Source organism: Gymnoscopelus braueri (genome assembly GCF_963280865.1).
Source record: "Gymnoscopelus braueri genome assembly, chromosome: 4".
NCBI lineage: Eukaryota > Metazoa > Chordata > Actinopteri > Myctophiformes > Myctophidae > Gymnoscopelus > Gymnoscopelus braueri.
In genome coordinates, this window is record NC_137605.1 from 52,929,249 (window position 1) to 52,945,649 (window position 16,401).

Sequence of the window (16,401 nt, forward strand, 5' to 3'; positions counted from 1 at the left end):
ACAGGAGGAGAGATGGAGGAAAGGGGAGGAATTGAGTGAAAGTGAAGAGAGCGATGACAAGGCAGGAATCAGGCGGAGGACGCATAGAGAGCGACAGAGAGAGAGAGTGAAAGTATACAGGAGACAGACTGTTTATCTGGACGCATGCTTAAGCTGCCATGTGGAAGACAGACAGACAGACAGACAGACAGACAGGCTGAAAGACAAACACACCTGGCTGGCAGGTAGTAGCCTGGCCCTGTCTGTCTGTCTGTCTGTCTGTCTGTCTGTCTGTCTGTCTGTCTGTCTGTCTGTCTGTCTGTCTGTGTCTCTGTCTGTCTGATGGTGAGTGTTTAAGTTGCGTTGCGACCGCGTGTTCACTCCTACATCGCATGTTGCACCCCCCCAACCTGCTACTCCTGTCTCGTCCTCCTCCTCTCTCCACCCCTCCCCCTAGCTCCCAGCAGCCTCCCCTGAGACCCCCCCCCCCAACACACACACACACACACACACACACACACACGCACACACGCACACACGCACACACATCTCACACACATGATATCACACATCTCACACCCAATTAACCCTTCCAAGCAGCCCACATCGTCCTACCATGAACTGTGTTTCTGGTTCCTAAACCGGACCCCCTCCTCCTTCCTTCCCTCCCTCCCTCCCCTCCTCCTCAGAACAGTAACCTTGTTTCCTTCCACCAAAACAGCCCCCCCCCCAACCAGCAGCGGTGTGTGTTTTGTGGGGCAGTATTGTGTGGAAAGGCTCCTCCCTTCACCACCCCCCCCCCCGTGCACCATCCCAACATCAGCAGCAGTACCATGACACAGCAAGCTAACCATGCAGCAGTGTAGCACACTGCCGACACAAACACACGCACACATGCACGACACACACGCACACACACGCACACACACACACACACACACACACACACACACACACACACACACACACACACACACACACACACACACACACACACACACACACACACACACACACATGAGAGACGCACACACACACAGCCTTAGGGAAGCATCCTCCTCGTTAAGTGTTTACGTATTACTGTGGTGCTGCTGCTTCTGGGAAGCTTTGAGAGCAGGAAGGGATAGGCGAGGAGGAGATGGATGAGGAGATGGAGGGAGTCAGATGGTCTGTGGTTTCACATCGTTTTAACAGACATGGGTCAGAGAGAGACAGAGAGAGGCAGTAGTTTAGCAGAGCTTTGTGACCCCAAACGTGGTTTGTGAGAGCTTCTGAAATGGTGTGGAACAAACTCTACGTTTATATATCATATACAACCGTGTGATTTCAAACCAGAAGTAGTGATTCCAGTCACTCTATTGTATGGATGAAGCAGGTTTCAAAATCACAGCTTTAGCAGGTAAACAATGGCAAACAAAGCAGACTTTTACTGGCCATTTCTCCCACTCAACGGTGACCTAGCGATTTTGTTGTTCTAGATAATAATATAACATGAATACAGCAATGTAACGTTCCTGAAGTTGTACTAGGTCTAGTTTTTTTTAATACATATTAGATGTATTAAATCTAGATGCAGAATCTCCTTTGTTGTCATTGGTTTATGTTCTTTTTGTGTGCATTTATGTGTGATTTTGAGACTTGTTTCTCCATACAATGAGAGTTAATGGAATCTTGCTCACAGAGCACAGAAGAAGCAACAGATAAAGATGATCGACAATTATCATTACCAGCCAGTGGTGGAAGAAGTACTCAGATCTTTTACTTTGCAGTTCACCCATTTTCAACCAAATCTTCATATAATAATGAGAAATAGCACCATTTCTGTCTACTCTGTCTCTGATGTTAGTTGGGCTGTGGACTGTTCAGAAACCAATGACATCATTGACGTGGATGATCAATTACTACAGCCTTTCTCTTCCTGAAAAGTTACCATGCTGAAATAGAAGTCATTGTTTCAATAAAAAATGTATTAGAAAACGTTTGAAAGCTTGGTTGAAGGTACCAAACCTGCCAACTGAGGATGTCTTTGGTAGCATAGGTGTTTGAATACAAAGGTGTACTCAAGTACAATAGCCTGCTGGAGGATACACCAGGTAGCTCTTCAACCAAAGGTTCAAAATTGCTTTAATATGATGGGATCTTTGGTAATGTAAGAAAAGCAGTTGAAAGCAAGTCAAACTGTTTATTTCTACATTGGTCAGGCACACCTGCACTTATATAACTTGTAGGGCTGTTTGCATGGAAACACATTAGACGAACCAGAAGACTATAAAGTGAAGATTGGCAAAATATGATGATGATTGAATGATAGAATCAGAAACACACATGCACTGCTTTCACTTATTTTTGCAGCGATGGCCCAACATTAAAGGAGCACTAAGCAATTTTCCCTGAAATGTCCTTCCTTACATATTAAAACAGGCATTCTTAAACTTAGCCATAGCTTTCTATAGTAGTACTAGAAATATATCGCTTTCTAGTACTGTGCGTTAACTGTTCTGGTCACATGGTCTGAATCTGCCTTCATTGCAGGTCAACCATGCTATGTCAAATAAAACATCATTTCAAGCCTACAAAACAGGTTTAATCTCTTGTGAATGTAAAATTTTTGGTCTAAATTCATATCCTAGTGCTTCTTTTTAGCATAAGAAATTCAGTACTACCACTACAGTCATGATTACAGCCTTCACATTAGGGAACATGCTGTCCATACAGACAGACATTAGAGTACTGTTTGACTCTGAGGAGGACGCAAGTCGAAACGTCAGTCACCCCTGCTAAATAATAAATACGTGCAGACCAGTCGAGTGCTCCAGCATTTTATTTGGGTAGTCTCTTCTGAAGTGCCCGGGTATTATTCTCTCCGATTCAAGTTGTCCCTGTTGAGCACCGACGAGCCCTTCTACCTTCAACTGGCTGAAGCGCGCTGGATTTCTCTTTGTACAGACAGTAGAGTACATCAGACAGTAGCAGTAAAAGCATACTGCTATACTACATGTTTACTTACTAGTCCATATCTAGACAACAATATCAGTTGCTTTTTTTCATATAATTATATGGAAAAGGAGGAAGAGGTGAGCAACTATAGTGGAGTGGCCAGCTCTGGTGCTTAGCACAGAACATCGCAACTGCCCTTGTTCGGTGGCAATAATATCAACAAAGTCATATTATGACTTCTTCCCGGAAACTGATGGCAGTAAACACAGCCAAACTGTCTCTGTTTTGCTATGCTAGCTAGTTAGCAACAGAGCTGGCCGGCTTTGATTAGCAGTGCTAGCCACATAGCAGCTGCTAGATTGACAGTGTTACTTAACAAAATCAACAAACAAAATTGTGAGTTTATCATTGGCTAACGGATCTGTATTGTATATAGCAAGAAGGGATCTAATGGCGGCATGGCTTCCCTGTGGATTTCTAACATCATACTGATGACATTTGTGGAACTCCATATTGATTGGTGGCGTTGGCCAAACTTAGCGTTTTCTTTTTACTAGTTCTATTCACTGCCTTCCCCATGTGAGAAATGTTCTGCTGGGGGACGAAGAGAATCCGTTCTGCTGCTTTGGCAGTAGGTATACTCCTTTTGGAGGGTTATGTAAAGGGGAGATGTTCATGAACAGCTGAGATGAGATTGGTGTGCACATTTTAAACTCAGTGTCTTTGCGCTGGGTAACTTTGCCCCCTGTGAGAACTGGAAGAGAACTTCCCCTTGACGTTCCCCCATGCGTTAATTACTACCACACAGCTGATATCGTCTACATCCGGGGGGGGGCTTTAGTGCATTAAAGTACTGCACCATGCTTTATGCATTTGATGTCGACACCCACAAATGGTTCAAAGGATGTGTGGAAATTCAATCCAGGGACCTCCTGGAAGAAGGTTGAGCCCAAGGGGAAACACTGTGGTTGTACTGGGCCGTTCGTCAACAGTAGAAGACAGTGGTTGTACTTCATGCCATGGTCAACGGTATCAGGCTAAGCAGTGCGTTATTGAAAAAGAGCATTTGTTCTCAGCAAGCCTACCCTGGAAGAAAGATTTGCAGTAACCACTTGGACCCTATATACCGATATACTTAGGTGACCGGGGTACCCTGCTCTTTTCTAGGTCCACTCCTTTTTTCTGTTAGTGAAAATATCCAGTCGTGGCTATTTTCGTGCTAGAGTTCATATGGTTACAAAAAACAAGACAGGGTCTAATAACGGCCTGGCTCCCATAGGCATCTCTGACACCTGCAGTTTCTGGTGTTTCTGTCAGACGAGCCTTTTGTTTGCTTTCTGCTTCTATTTCTCTGCGCTTTGCATGATTCTATTTGTAGCGAGGTATTGTATTTTAGATAGAATGCCAATAAAGGCGAATGCCTTTTCAGAGCATGCCATAAAAAATGGATATCACTGCCCCCAAATGGCACTTAGTGTCCCTATTCTGGGCATGTCATTATAGGCAAAGCATATTATGAAAAAAAAGCTGATCTACGTGTTGTGAGCTTGTAGATTGGCTATTTCTGAAAGAAAAAACAAACAAAAAAACATGGTGGACTAAAAGCAGCTGGTTCAATCCCACACACTGGCATGCAAAGATCTGGGATGGGTGGTCAACAGTAGAAGACAGTGGTTGTACTTCATGCCACATGGTCGGCTCCCAGTGGTCAACAGTATCAGACTAAGTAGAGCGGTATTGAAAAAGAGCATTTGTTCTCAGCAAACCTACTGTGGAAGAAACATTAGGCTCTTTACTAGATCCACTCCTTTTTTCTGCGAAAATATCCAGTCGTAGCTATTTTCATGCTAGTGTTCATGTGGTTCAAAAAACAAGACGGGGTCTAATAACGGCCTGGCTCCCATACATATCTCTGACATCTGCAGCTTCTGGTGTTTCTGTCAGGCGAGCCTTTTGTTTGCTTTCTGCTTCTATTTCTCTTTATTGGTGGCGAGGTATTGTATTTGAGATAGAATGCCAATAAAGGCAAATGCTCAGCTTTTATTATTTATTCTGGCATAATCGACATCGATGCCATCATATCAATGGCGTCAGTCATTTCATAATTTGTGCAAGGTTTCAGCCTGATTCAATTATAAAACAAAAGTTAAATATTAAAAGAATATATGAAACATGCATGAGTGAGTGGTACTAAGTTAGCCTACTGGCAGTAGGCACAAAAACTGTGGCGCTGATCGGTCCTGCGGTTGGCGAGATTATAGCTCCATAAAAAGAGAGAGAGAGAGACACACAGTCACACACACACACACACACACACACACACACACACACACACACACACACACACACACACTCTAACCATCTCTTATAGACGGCTAGCTCCTACAGAGGCCCCACGCTGTAAAAATAAAGTGCTTTCTTGGCCTGAATGTCAGTAGAGGAAGGCAGAGAGACAGACTCGTCTGACAGACAGGGAGAGAGAGAGAGAGAAGGGTGAGGAGACCATGTGACTGCTGATTTGTGCTCTCTCTCTCACTCTCTCTCCCCTATCTACAGTATCAATTCCTATTTGTCTCTTGTTCTCTTCCTGCATCTCTCCCTCTCTTTCTTTCTCTCTCTCTATCGGTCTCTCTCTGTCCCTCTCTCTCTCTCTCATTAAAGACTGTAACAGAGGCTCTCCCGTGGGGCTAACAGGCCGGCACTGCAGCCTCGTATGACGCAGCTCGGCCTGTATGCCTGCTGCGGCCTGCCTGCGAGCGAGCCAGGCGCTCGCTTCCACAGCTCTGCCTCGGAGGAGGCACCCTAACCAGGGCCAAGACAAGGGGGAGACATTCGAGTAGACTATCTGAAACGTTAAGTCTGAAGCGGCTCTGCTGCAGAGACCAGCGTCGCTTAATGATATCAGCAGGGTTCCATTTGTAATTTTTTTAATAAAAGCAGAGGGGTGGTGGGACAGTTTCTTTACTAGTTAAGCCCTATGTAGTTTTTCATACGACAAATAGCTAAAAATAAATGATGTACGAGCTCAGAGTGCATTGCGATACGACTCGTGAGCTTTGAGTTAAAAAAGCTTTAAAGTATTTATTTAAAAAAAGAAACATTTTTGACAAATTTGTATATAGGAACACCAGTGGTGAATGTGTTTTTTAATTAAATTGTTACATTGTGAATTTGTCAAACGTAAATATCAAACATATCATACAGTCTACATTTCCCAAAATGAAATGCATATATTTGATATTTAATCGGACCAGAAGCATGGAAAAAACACATCCCCAATGGTGATAAAAATGTATGACTCGGGGGGGGGGGGGGGGGGGGGACAAAAGCAGAGGTGTGGGGGGGGGTCAAAAGCAGAGGCGTGGGGGGGGGAGTCAAAAGCAGAGGCGTGGGGGGGGGGGTCAAAAGCAGAGGCGTGGGGGGGGGAGTCAAAAGCAGAGGCGTGGGGGGGGAGTCAAAAGCAGAGGCGTGGGGGGGGGAGTCAAAAGCAGAGGCGTGGGGGGGGGGGTCAAAAGCAGAGGCGTGGGGGGGGAGTCAAAAGCAGAGGCGTGCTGTGGATCCTCTCCATCCCTCCCAGCTAGTGCAGTGATGCTAACAGTGGTGATCAACAGCATGGGATGATGCTAGTAGCATCCAGTGTTGCCAAGTCTGCTTGTAAATATTTTCATGTCACGGACCACCCACATTAACATGTATTTGTCCGCTGACATTGACTGAAAATATTATGTGCCAGGGAGGTGTTGTTAAAATGTTTCAAAAATATAAAAAATATCTCACTTTTCCCCCCAAGATTCGTTTGAAAATAGCCGATCTACCAGCTCACAATGTGTCGCGATGCGACGCGTTGTGAGCTTGTAGATCGGCTATTTCGAAATGGTAAAACAAGTTGCTTTTTTTGGGCTTGTTTTCGTAGACCTGGCCGATGTGCTACTGTACACTGGTAGCATATCCCAGCCCCTGGCACAGCATCAGTGCTGCTAATATTACGGTTTTGCGTCTGTGCAAACAGGCCAAGAGGACAACGTGTACCTCACCCACCCTGAGGAGGTGATTATACGTTATGTTCATGTTAGTTGAGGTTCATCAAACTCATTATGATGAAATGCATTTCGTGTGACGTTCAAAATATATTGTTTGTCTGTCTGTGTGTACATGACTGTGGGAGCTTGTCGCCTTGACGTTGGTTGGACTCTGCTGGGAGATGATGTCTCTCTGACAAACATGTGTGTGTGTGTGTGTGTGGGTGGGTGTGAGCATGCACGCGTGCACGGCACGCATGTGCTTAGCCATATGTTGACTTGCACAGTGAGTGACAGGGTTTATTCTCTGAGGCATGACTCAGCAGAGACACATGGAGAGAAAACTGCACACTGAGACACACACACACATACTGTACACTCACACGATGCAGAAACACACACACACACACACACACACACACACACACACACACACACACACACACACACACACACACACACACACACACACACACACACACACACACACACACACACACACACACACACACACACACACACACACACACACATGGAGAGAGTGCCGCTAGGTGCTGATGCCTGCATCTTCAGTAAAGGAGGAAGGAGGAAGCAGGGAGAGGAAGGAAGGAGACGGGGAGACAAGGAATCAGAGCAGGAAGTGAAGCAGGGATGGACAGTGAGTTAAAAGGGAGAAAGAGAGGATGGAGAGTACTCGTTTTAACCACTTACTGTAAGGCCTATATGCTTCATCTGGTAGAGCTTGTAGATCCGTTGTTTTGTTTAGATGGATATTAGGTACGCTGTTTACTTGTTGACAGATGCTATTCATATCGGTGGCGTAGCTTGACTTTTTTCCGCATGGGTTTTCAGATCAAAAGGGCCCTCTATGCATGTAGGTATGTATGCAGCAACTCATTTCACTGGTTTAAAAGGCTTAATATAATAACACAATTTTATTTATATGCGGCTGCGAAAATTAGGTCAACTTCATTATGTTGGCATGATTGTTGGCCTACAGTTTGGTTTGGTTGCAAAATTACTTACTTTAATATAATTACATTAAGCATTTCAAATGTCTTTTGCTCTCAATATTTAGCTAAATGTTTCATTTTGACGATATAAGGAACAAACACAGAGCGCATCGGAAGAATCAACCATGACAACGATTATAGTTAGAATAGCCTCCTTGTTTTATTGCTGCATGCAACATACCAACCAACTCCAACTCAATCATATCTCTGCATAATAACCATCACTGGTATACAAATAGGCAAATTAGATTAATAAATGAATGTGCACTGCTTATTGGAACAGTGAGATAGAGCCGATGTAAAGTTGAGATGTTAGGATAAGCTTGGTGCATGTCATTTGCGATTAGGAAAGGCAGAATTTGTAGAAAACACTGCTCCATCTGGGAACAGGCGTTTGTAAATGTCTCTGAACGTGCGATATTCATTTCATACAGATGCTCGCTTAATATCGACTTGTTACTTTGTGTCACTTACTTGTTTTTCTACTACGTTTATTAGTGCTGTTACCCTTACACTAGCCATTGAAAACATAGTCTCTATGAAAAGGTTAACTAAGATAAAGTCACCATTGACTCCAATGGAATGAAGATTATTTTGCAGCTGGATGAGGGGAAACAGTGACACCCTCTAGTCTAGGCCATTAAGCCATTCAATCCGGGAACGCATCTGTGTCATTTTAGATTTGAGCTATAGCCTATAACCATTAGTTTATACTTTGGCTATTCAAAAATAGCAGATCTACAAGCTCATAGCGCGGCATCAAGTGCCGCATTATGAGCTTGTGGATCTTTTTTTGAAAAATCTTGAACATTTGTGCAAATCTTTGAATACATATATTTTTTAAATTTTTTACTCAAATCTTTAGATATCTGCTTCTGGGGGTCCCTGGAACAACATATTTTGATGGCGGTCGGCGGCCAAAAACATATCATTTTGGGGGTCCTTGACATGAAAAAGTTTGAGCACCACTGATTTTTTTTTTACAAAAAACTGTTAGAATTTAGAAGACATGTAGAATCCAAATATTTAGTTCCAGGGACAAATGGCCAAAGAAATCTAAAATGACACAGATGCGACGTGTTCCCGGATAGAATGGGTTAATGAGAACAGCAGCGTTTTCGTGACTTCCGTCTTGGCTTCGTTTCCAAGAGCGAATGCTTGCCGCCTGACTCTGACACTCTGGATAAGAGCGTCTTGATAAGGGTCTAAACATTGTACCAGTCAGTGCAGATGGCCCACCTCACAGCTCAGTGTGTCCTCAGTATTTTGGGGACGGAGCTTTTCCTCTCCTCCCTGGTCTGTAAGCTTTCATAAAAGCCCTTATACACTAGTCTGCACCTCATACCTCTTTGCCAAAAATAGCCGATCTACAAGCTCTCGCGCTGCGAGGCGTTGTGAGCTTGTAGATCTGCTATTTTTGGCTGCTAGGGTTCAAGTAGTTAATGTAAAATATATATATATCACAGAAATATTTGGTGGCCCCCCCTGTAGTAACTCTGAGGACCCCCTAGGGGTCCCGGACCCACTGTTGAAGACCCCTGATACACTGTATACAAGCCTACATATAACTATATTCTGTTATTCCTCAAAGGTATATTTTAAAGTTGATAATTTAATGATTCTTTATTTCTTCAAAGCCTCTGCCTGAATGGTCTTTGATAAAGAATTAATTTTATAATAAGATGTAAAAAGATGGTTTGGTACTAAGACCCCCAATACCCGTCCAGTCAACACCCAAAGAAATGATAGTCAGACACCTCCTGGTAAGTCAAAATTGATCAGTCTGTATTGTTCGAGCGTGTACACAGAGACAGTACAAGTTACAGACAAGAATAATAATCACACTGAAGTTTTAACAACAGACAATGTTATTTATACAGAGTTGGACATCCATGGCATCAGATATAGGTGTATTCTTCTGATTGGTTGTAAGACCCTCATACGTAGAAGGAAGTCATCAGATGGACAAGGCGTCTGGCTGTCTGAATAATAAGTTGTTGTTCATCTTAGGGTATCCTTGTATACATCTTATGGTTCCATAAACAAGTTATCCCTTCGATATTATAGGACATGTGGCAGGTTTATCTGTGACAGGGTGACAGCTGACAGAGTAAATTAGTGACGATGTCAGGTCATACAGAGATATAGGTCATGTATAGAGATACAGGTCATTAGGACATTAGATCACACCATTTGACATTAAAGCGCAAAGCGTTGACAAGACATGTTTTAACTGATTGGGAACATTCTGGAGATAGCCACTTACGGCAGCTGCAGCTACATGGCCTTGGTTGGCAGACAGAGAGACTGAGAGTACAGAGTACTGAGTACTTTTAACATGACAGTATTACAGGCCCATTATGAGACCATAATTAATAGGACATTTTAACCAGGTTAAGGACCCTAGACACATTATGATAATTCAGATAAGAGACCAAAATGACTCTATCAATCCTACATCTTATCATGATTTGGATAGGGTCAAAGGTCAAGCTGATTGTACCTTGTGACATTATTCAAAACCAAATCACCGACAGGCAAAGATTTAAATGACTTAAGGCCAAAAATAAATGCTTAGTTAGATAACATACACATTTATACTTCTTCAAAAGGACTGTATAATTTATTTATTCAAATAGGAAGCAAAACAGGGCTATAGTTCATGAATTCCCAAGACACTCCACACGTTTCCACAAGTTTTCCCTTTGCAACTTTGCAAATAACTTTATTATAATTCAAAAAAAATCTCAGCTAATGTCACCGTCCCAAACAAATCTTTTCAACATGTTTGGTTTAACTAAGACAGACAATTTTAGCACAGTTTAATGGCATGGCAGCAGAGAGATTGTAGGGAGGGACAACTCACCAGTCTGTAAGTTTTCATATTGAAATCTGACAAGAGACCTACGTCTCGGGTCATTGATTGTTTCTGTACACGTTCAGAAATAGAAAAGTTACCTTCCTCCTTGTGGAGCTGCAGTCCTTGTGCTCTTATCAAGATACAAGTATTTAAAATGGAACGGGACACTTCTGTACTATGTAAATTTGTATATCACTTTACACTTTATTTTGGGAAAAAACTTACGTGATATCGTCTTAAAACTCAAGAAATACTTCCTGATTGCCTGTAGGCATGGGCATCAAACATCTGTCTATCCAAGACACAAGTTGAAATCTGTAGGATGAATGGAAATCAAATTTACTGTTTGGCAGAGTTTAAAACAGTTTGGCACCAGATATAAAATTAAAGTTTAGCCCTGTAGGTACAATTGTATGTACAATTGGCAGGTATTGTGACCAGTGATTGTTGTCCAGGAATTGGATTAATGGGGTAATGGGGTGGCTTATATTCTCGTTCTAAAATGAAACACAAAATGAAAAAGAAACACAAAACACAGCAATTAAACATTTAAATCAAATATTTAAATCAGATATTCATCAAACTCCCCTCTATTTGACACCCATATATCTATAATATAGTGTGTGTCAGATGATTTGTTGATGAGAAAGGGGATGAGAAAAAAATAATAAAAAATTAAAATTATAATTAAAACTTTTAAAAATAAAATAACAATGAAAAATAAGGAATAAACATCTTTGTTCTGAAGAGTATATTGAAATGAGATAAGTACAGAAAAATAGCAAATCTACAAGCTTTCAAAAAGTTGAAGATCTACAAGCTCCAAAAAAATCTTAAGTTAAAATGATAAAATATTTTCAAAACTTTTAAAATAAATCAAAATGACTTGATAATAAACTTAATATTATAGTTAATGTTCACCAATATTGATATAGAACAAATTGAATCTTATTAGGGTAAATTTAACGGATCTATGTTTTAAATGGAATTCGATAGTGACTCTACAGGGTTAGGTTGCCATGGAACCGTGTCTAACATACCACTAACACTTCCTGCTGAAGGAATTATGGGAAATGGAGTCTCATACCAGAAGGAATTATGGGAAATTGAGTTTTAAGAGGTCATTTTGGAATGAGTTGCCATAGCAACGTGGCTGTTACAGACCCTAACGGAAACGGAAATCTCCACAAGGGATTTTGGATATTGGAGTTTGCTTAACAGTTAAAGTTACTAAATTAGATGAACAAACTCATTCATATGCTGATGGTGCTGACATTATGGCAAAAATAAAGGAAAACATATTAATAATGGGCTGACAGTAATAAAACTGATATTATATATATAGAGATAGATAGATATTGCTATAAGGGAGTTACTGTAATTGGAAGGAATGGGTTAAAGTTATATTGAGCCCAATGGCCCTCACAAAGTCAGAATGTTCTCATAACAATTCGGTCACAGACTTTTCTGAGACAGCAAACTGGTGAAAAATAAAATAAAATGAAATCCTTTGCATTCTACATTCTGTCTGATCACTTTCTTTACTTTCCCTACTCGACATAACTGACTTTCTTTACCTTCACTACGACATACCTGACTTTCTTTACCTTCTTTCACACTTCTCTTTACTTTCGACATAACTCACTTTCTGTACTTTCTTTCACACTTCTGTGAGCAATTATTAACCATAGCCTACTTTGTTATGAGAACAGCTGAACAAGAGAATGTAAACAGATAAGAAACTGGAGAAATGAGAGGCTATATTAGGGAGTGAGAGAACCTATGATGAATTTGATTATCTAATATACTTAGTAGTGGGTAAATTGACAATGAGTATTTTAGTGTACTCTGGGAATCTAACGAAATATCTTCCTTTTTAAGTAAATGGATATGAATTATTATTATAAACTGAGCAAATTGTACCAGGATTCATATTAATGTGTAAATCGTATTTATTTTTTTTCCTTTTTGGAGTTTCAGAAGGAGCACAGGAGGCGTAAGATGTTAAAATGCACCTTACCTCTCATTGTGATCCCCCCCTGAAATCCACTGACCTCTGATCCCGTACGGTCTTGGGTCACAAAAAAATCAGTAATTTGGATCTGAATGGATCTCGGCTGCCTTCTTTCGGGGTATGTGATGCTGTGAGGCATAAAGCAGACATAGAGAAGGTTTTTACAACAAAATACTGTAGGGTGGAATTTTAACATGAAGTCAAAAAATGATGGGTAGATCAAAATAAACAAAAGGGTGGGATTCCGTTTATGCCAGAAAAGATTTCCCCGTCGTCATAAATAGAACCCCCTTACCTACCAAAAAAAATAAGATCTCAGCTAACCTCTAACGTGAAAAAATACATTAAACAGATTTAACTTAAGATCAGCCCATCAGAAACTGAACTAATGAATGCCAAATAATCAAATGGAATTAATACGCTGGTGTGTTCTGGGTGTCGTGGAGATAGTGATTTGGCTTGATACAGCGGGACACCCTTGGTTATCACTGGTGGGGCCACGCCTGGGAAGCCGTTCACGCCATGATGCCAAGTTTCTGGTGTAGACGGAAAGTGAGACATAGAATATAGAAAAATGAGAACAAGACACATAAGGAGAGATTAATACTTGGGAAAATATATATATGGAATAGGTATCAGATTATTTCAAGATGGCCATTCATAAATATTTTGTTGACACATATGAACCTATAATTTGAATTTCATGAAGTGAGTGGGTGTAGAGGTTACTGGTTGAGTCACTGAAATTTACCCCAAAAGAACAAAAGCATCGAGTGTGTACTGGGTTAACTGACGTCCCCAATGGGCAAATATTCTACTGGCAGTCAGCGGGGTCCAGTGAATCTGATCTCCCTGAGTCTCGAACTCGGCTTCAGGGAGGGTGTGAAGATGGCGATAGTGGGAATATATGTGAAAATTAAGCAACCCTAATGCCTTCCTCTGATCTGGTGGCAGTGTGTTACTGAAATTTACCATGGGGATGTATATGGAGGCGTTTGGGAAAGTGGTCTGAGCTGCCCTGTACATTTCATCTAGCTGGGAACAAGTCCGCTGGGATTTTTCATTCCGATGGTTGATGCCTACAGATAAGACAAGAACAGTGGCGTGGTGGTCTACCGGTGTCCTTGCAAAAAGTTGAGAGAAATGCGGATATTTTGCCCCTGAATACGCCTGTATCTGTATGTTTGACCCTGGATGTGGCATGGGCATTCTTGCCAAGTTCGAGTCGCCGATAATTAGTATGGGGCGATTACGTTTAATTTTCCAGGACAGTTTGGGGTGGGATGTCCGTGTGTGCATTTTAAAGGGAAGTTCCTGGTTTAGGTTGTAACACCTTGCCTGGGTATGTCCATATTTTCCACAACTATAACACTGGACTCTCGTATAATCTCGCGGAGCCCGACCTTTACCTGCTGTAGAAGGTCCAGCAGTGTGTCCGGTGTTTGGAGGGTGTGTAATGTTAGCCTGATTCGTGTTGGAAACCTGTCTAGGTGGTGTAAGGGGGCGAACAGTAGGACCCTGTATGGCCATAACTGGCCGTTCTGGTTTTGCCATGCATGAAGTAAAGGTTGGTATTAGACTGCCCATGACGTGAAGTTAAAATTATAATAATAATAATAATAAAATACGCTCGGCTGTATTCTACTGTATGGAAACAGGGATGAAATTGAAGGTTTTAAATGGCTAGTTTCTGAAAAATACGCAAATCAGCAGGCTGTGTTATAATCCTAGGAGATAAGGAATAGAGATTATACCAACTGTCCCGTGCTGGTGTAATGCTGTTTTTAGGGCTGATTTGAGGAGATGGCGTAGCTGGTTTAGGTTGTCTGAAACAAAGGAACACAGAGAAGTCGAAGGAACACAGGAGATCTCAATTAATTGAATGGTGTATCTGGACTATATTTATATTATAATACTATATAATAATTCCCCTCTTGATTGGCACACACTGAAAGTTTCTGTGTGTGTCAATGTTGAAATGGTCTAAAAGATTCAAGTAACAGCGAGGCAGCTGTTTGCAAGGTCGAGGTGATAACGGGCCCGCAGCATGAAGGGTTGGGAGGGCTGGGTAGGGAGAGACAGAGAGAGAGAGAGAGACAACTTTTATATGAGGGGAGATTATATTATGATACTATATAATAGTTTATATGGACAGAACCGTTGTAATGGCATGGATGTAACTCATAATTCAAGACAAACAAACAAACAAAATATGTACTGACCAAACAAGACAAACGAACAACACAATGTACTGAAGTTTCTGAAGCAAGGGTGACAGGGATGACAACCTGGCAATTGTCGTCTGGGTCGAACATGTTAGTAATGTTCGGTATGCAGCTGGCTGGTAATGTTTCGTATTAAGAGGGATGGTAAGGGTGATACTGACATAGAAAACACAGATCTGTATACATGGTATTACCTGTGGCGAGCAGGTAAATGTAGCCAGGATTGGAGAGTGACACTGGAACACTCTCCTCTTATGAGTTGATATGAGACCCGTTGTGTAACATTAACCCACATATAGCAAATAGGCAGTGTGAAAGGGTGGCTATATCTGACTGGGTTAATCTTAGGTCAAATATCAGTATGGAATCAGAAAATCAGTACATTACGACAACAAGATCAACAAAACAAACAGCACATATAAACTACAAGACAAACAAGATATAACAAGTACTATAATAGTCTCCTGTGTGAGCAATACAGAACTGTCACATACCCAAAGTGTCTGGCTGCAGGGTGGTTGATAAGAACCGTCTCAGCACGCGGAGATGAGCAGATCAGCTCTCTGGAGTGTTGACTGAATGCAGGAAGTGAGGTCCAAAAAAGGAAAAGGGTAAAAAAAACTGAATCTGAATTCGCCGCTGAATCGTCACCCAGAAGGAATTCAAAATAAAGAAATTTTGAAAGCTGATTCTAAAACAGACCGGTCGAGAGAAAATTATAATAATTATAATCTCTAATGGCTATCTGAACCGTTTTCGAAGGACCAATTGATAAAGCTCTGATAAGAAATTAACTTTATAATAAGATGTAAAAAGATGGTTTGGTACTAAGACCCCCCAATACCCGTCCAGTCAACACCCAAAGAAATGATAGTCAGACACCTCCTGGTAAGTCAAAATTGATCAGTCTGTATTGTTCGAGCGTGTACACAGAGACAGTACAAGTTACAGACAAGAATAATAATCACACTGAAGTTTTAACAACAGACAATGTTATTTATACAGAGTTGGACATCCATGGCATCAGATATAGGTGTATTCTTCTGATTGGTTGTAAGACCCTCATACGTAGAAGGAAGTCATCAGATGGACAAGGCGTCTGGCTGTCTGAATAATAAGTTGTTGTTCATCTTAGGGTATCCTTGTATACATCTTATGGTTCCATAAACAAGTTATCCCTTCGATATTATAGGACATGTGGCAGGTTTATCTGTGACAGGGTGACAGCTGACAGAGTAAATTAGTGACGATGTCAGGTCATACAGAGATATAGGTCATGTATAGAGATACAGGTCATTAGGACATTAGATCACACCATTTGACATTAAAGCGCAAAGCGTTGACAAGACATGTT

General features: G+C 41.5%; 1 protein-coding gene across 1 annotated transcript in view; it reads left to right on the forward strand.

The window, feature by feature from the left end:
* The window catches only part of nacad (NAC alpha domain containing), a gene marked incomplete at its 5' end in the record, with an annotated part of 50,622 nt that overhangs the window by 3,311 nt on the left and 30,910 nt on the right, over nucleotides 1-16,401 (forward strand). The window lies entirely within an intron of this gene.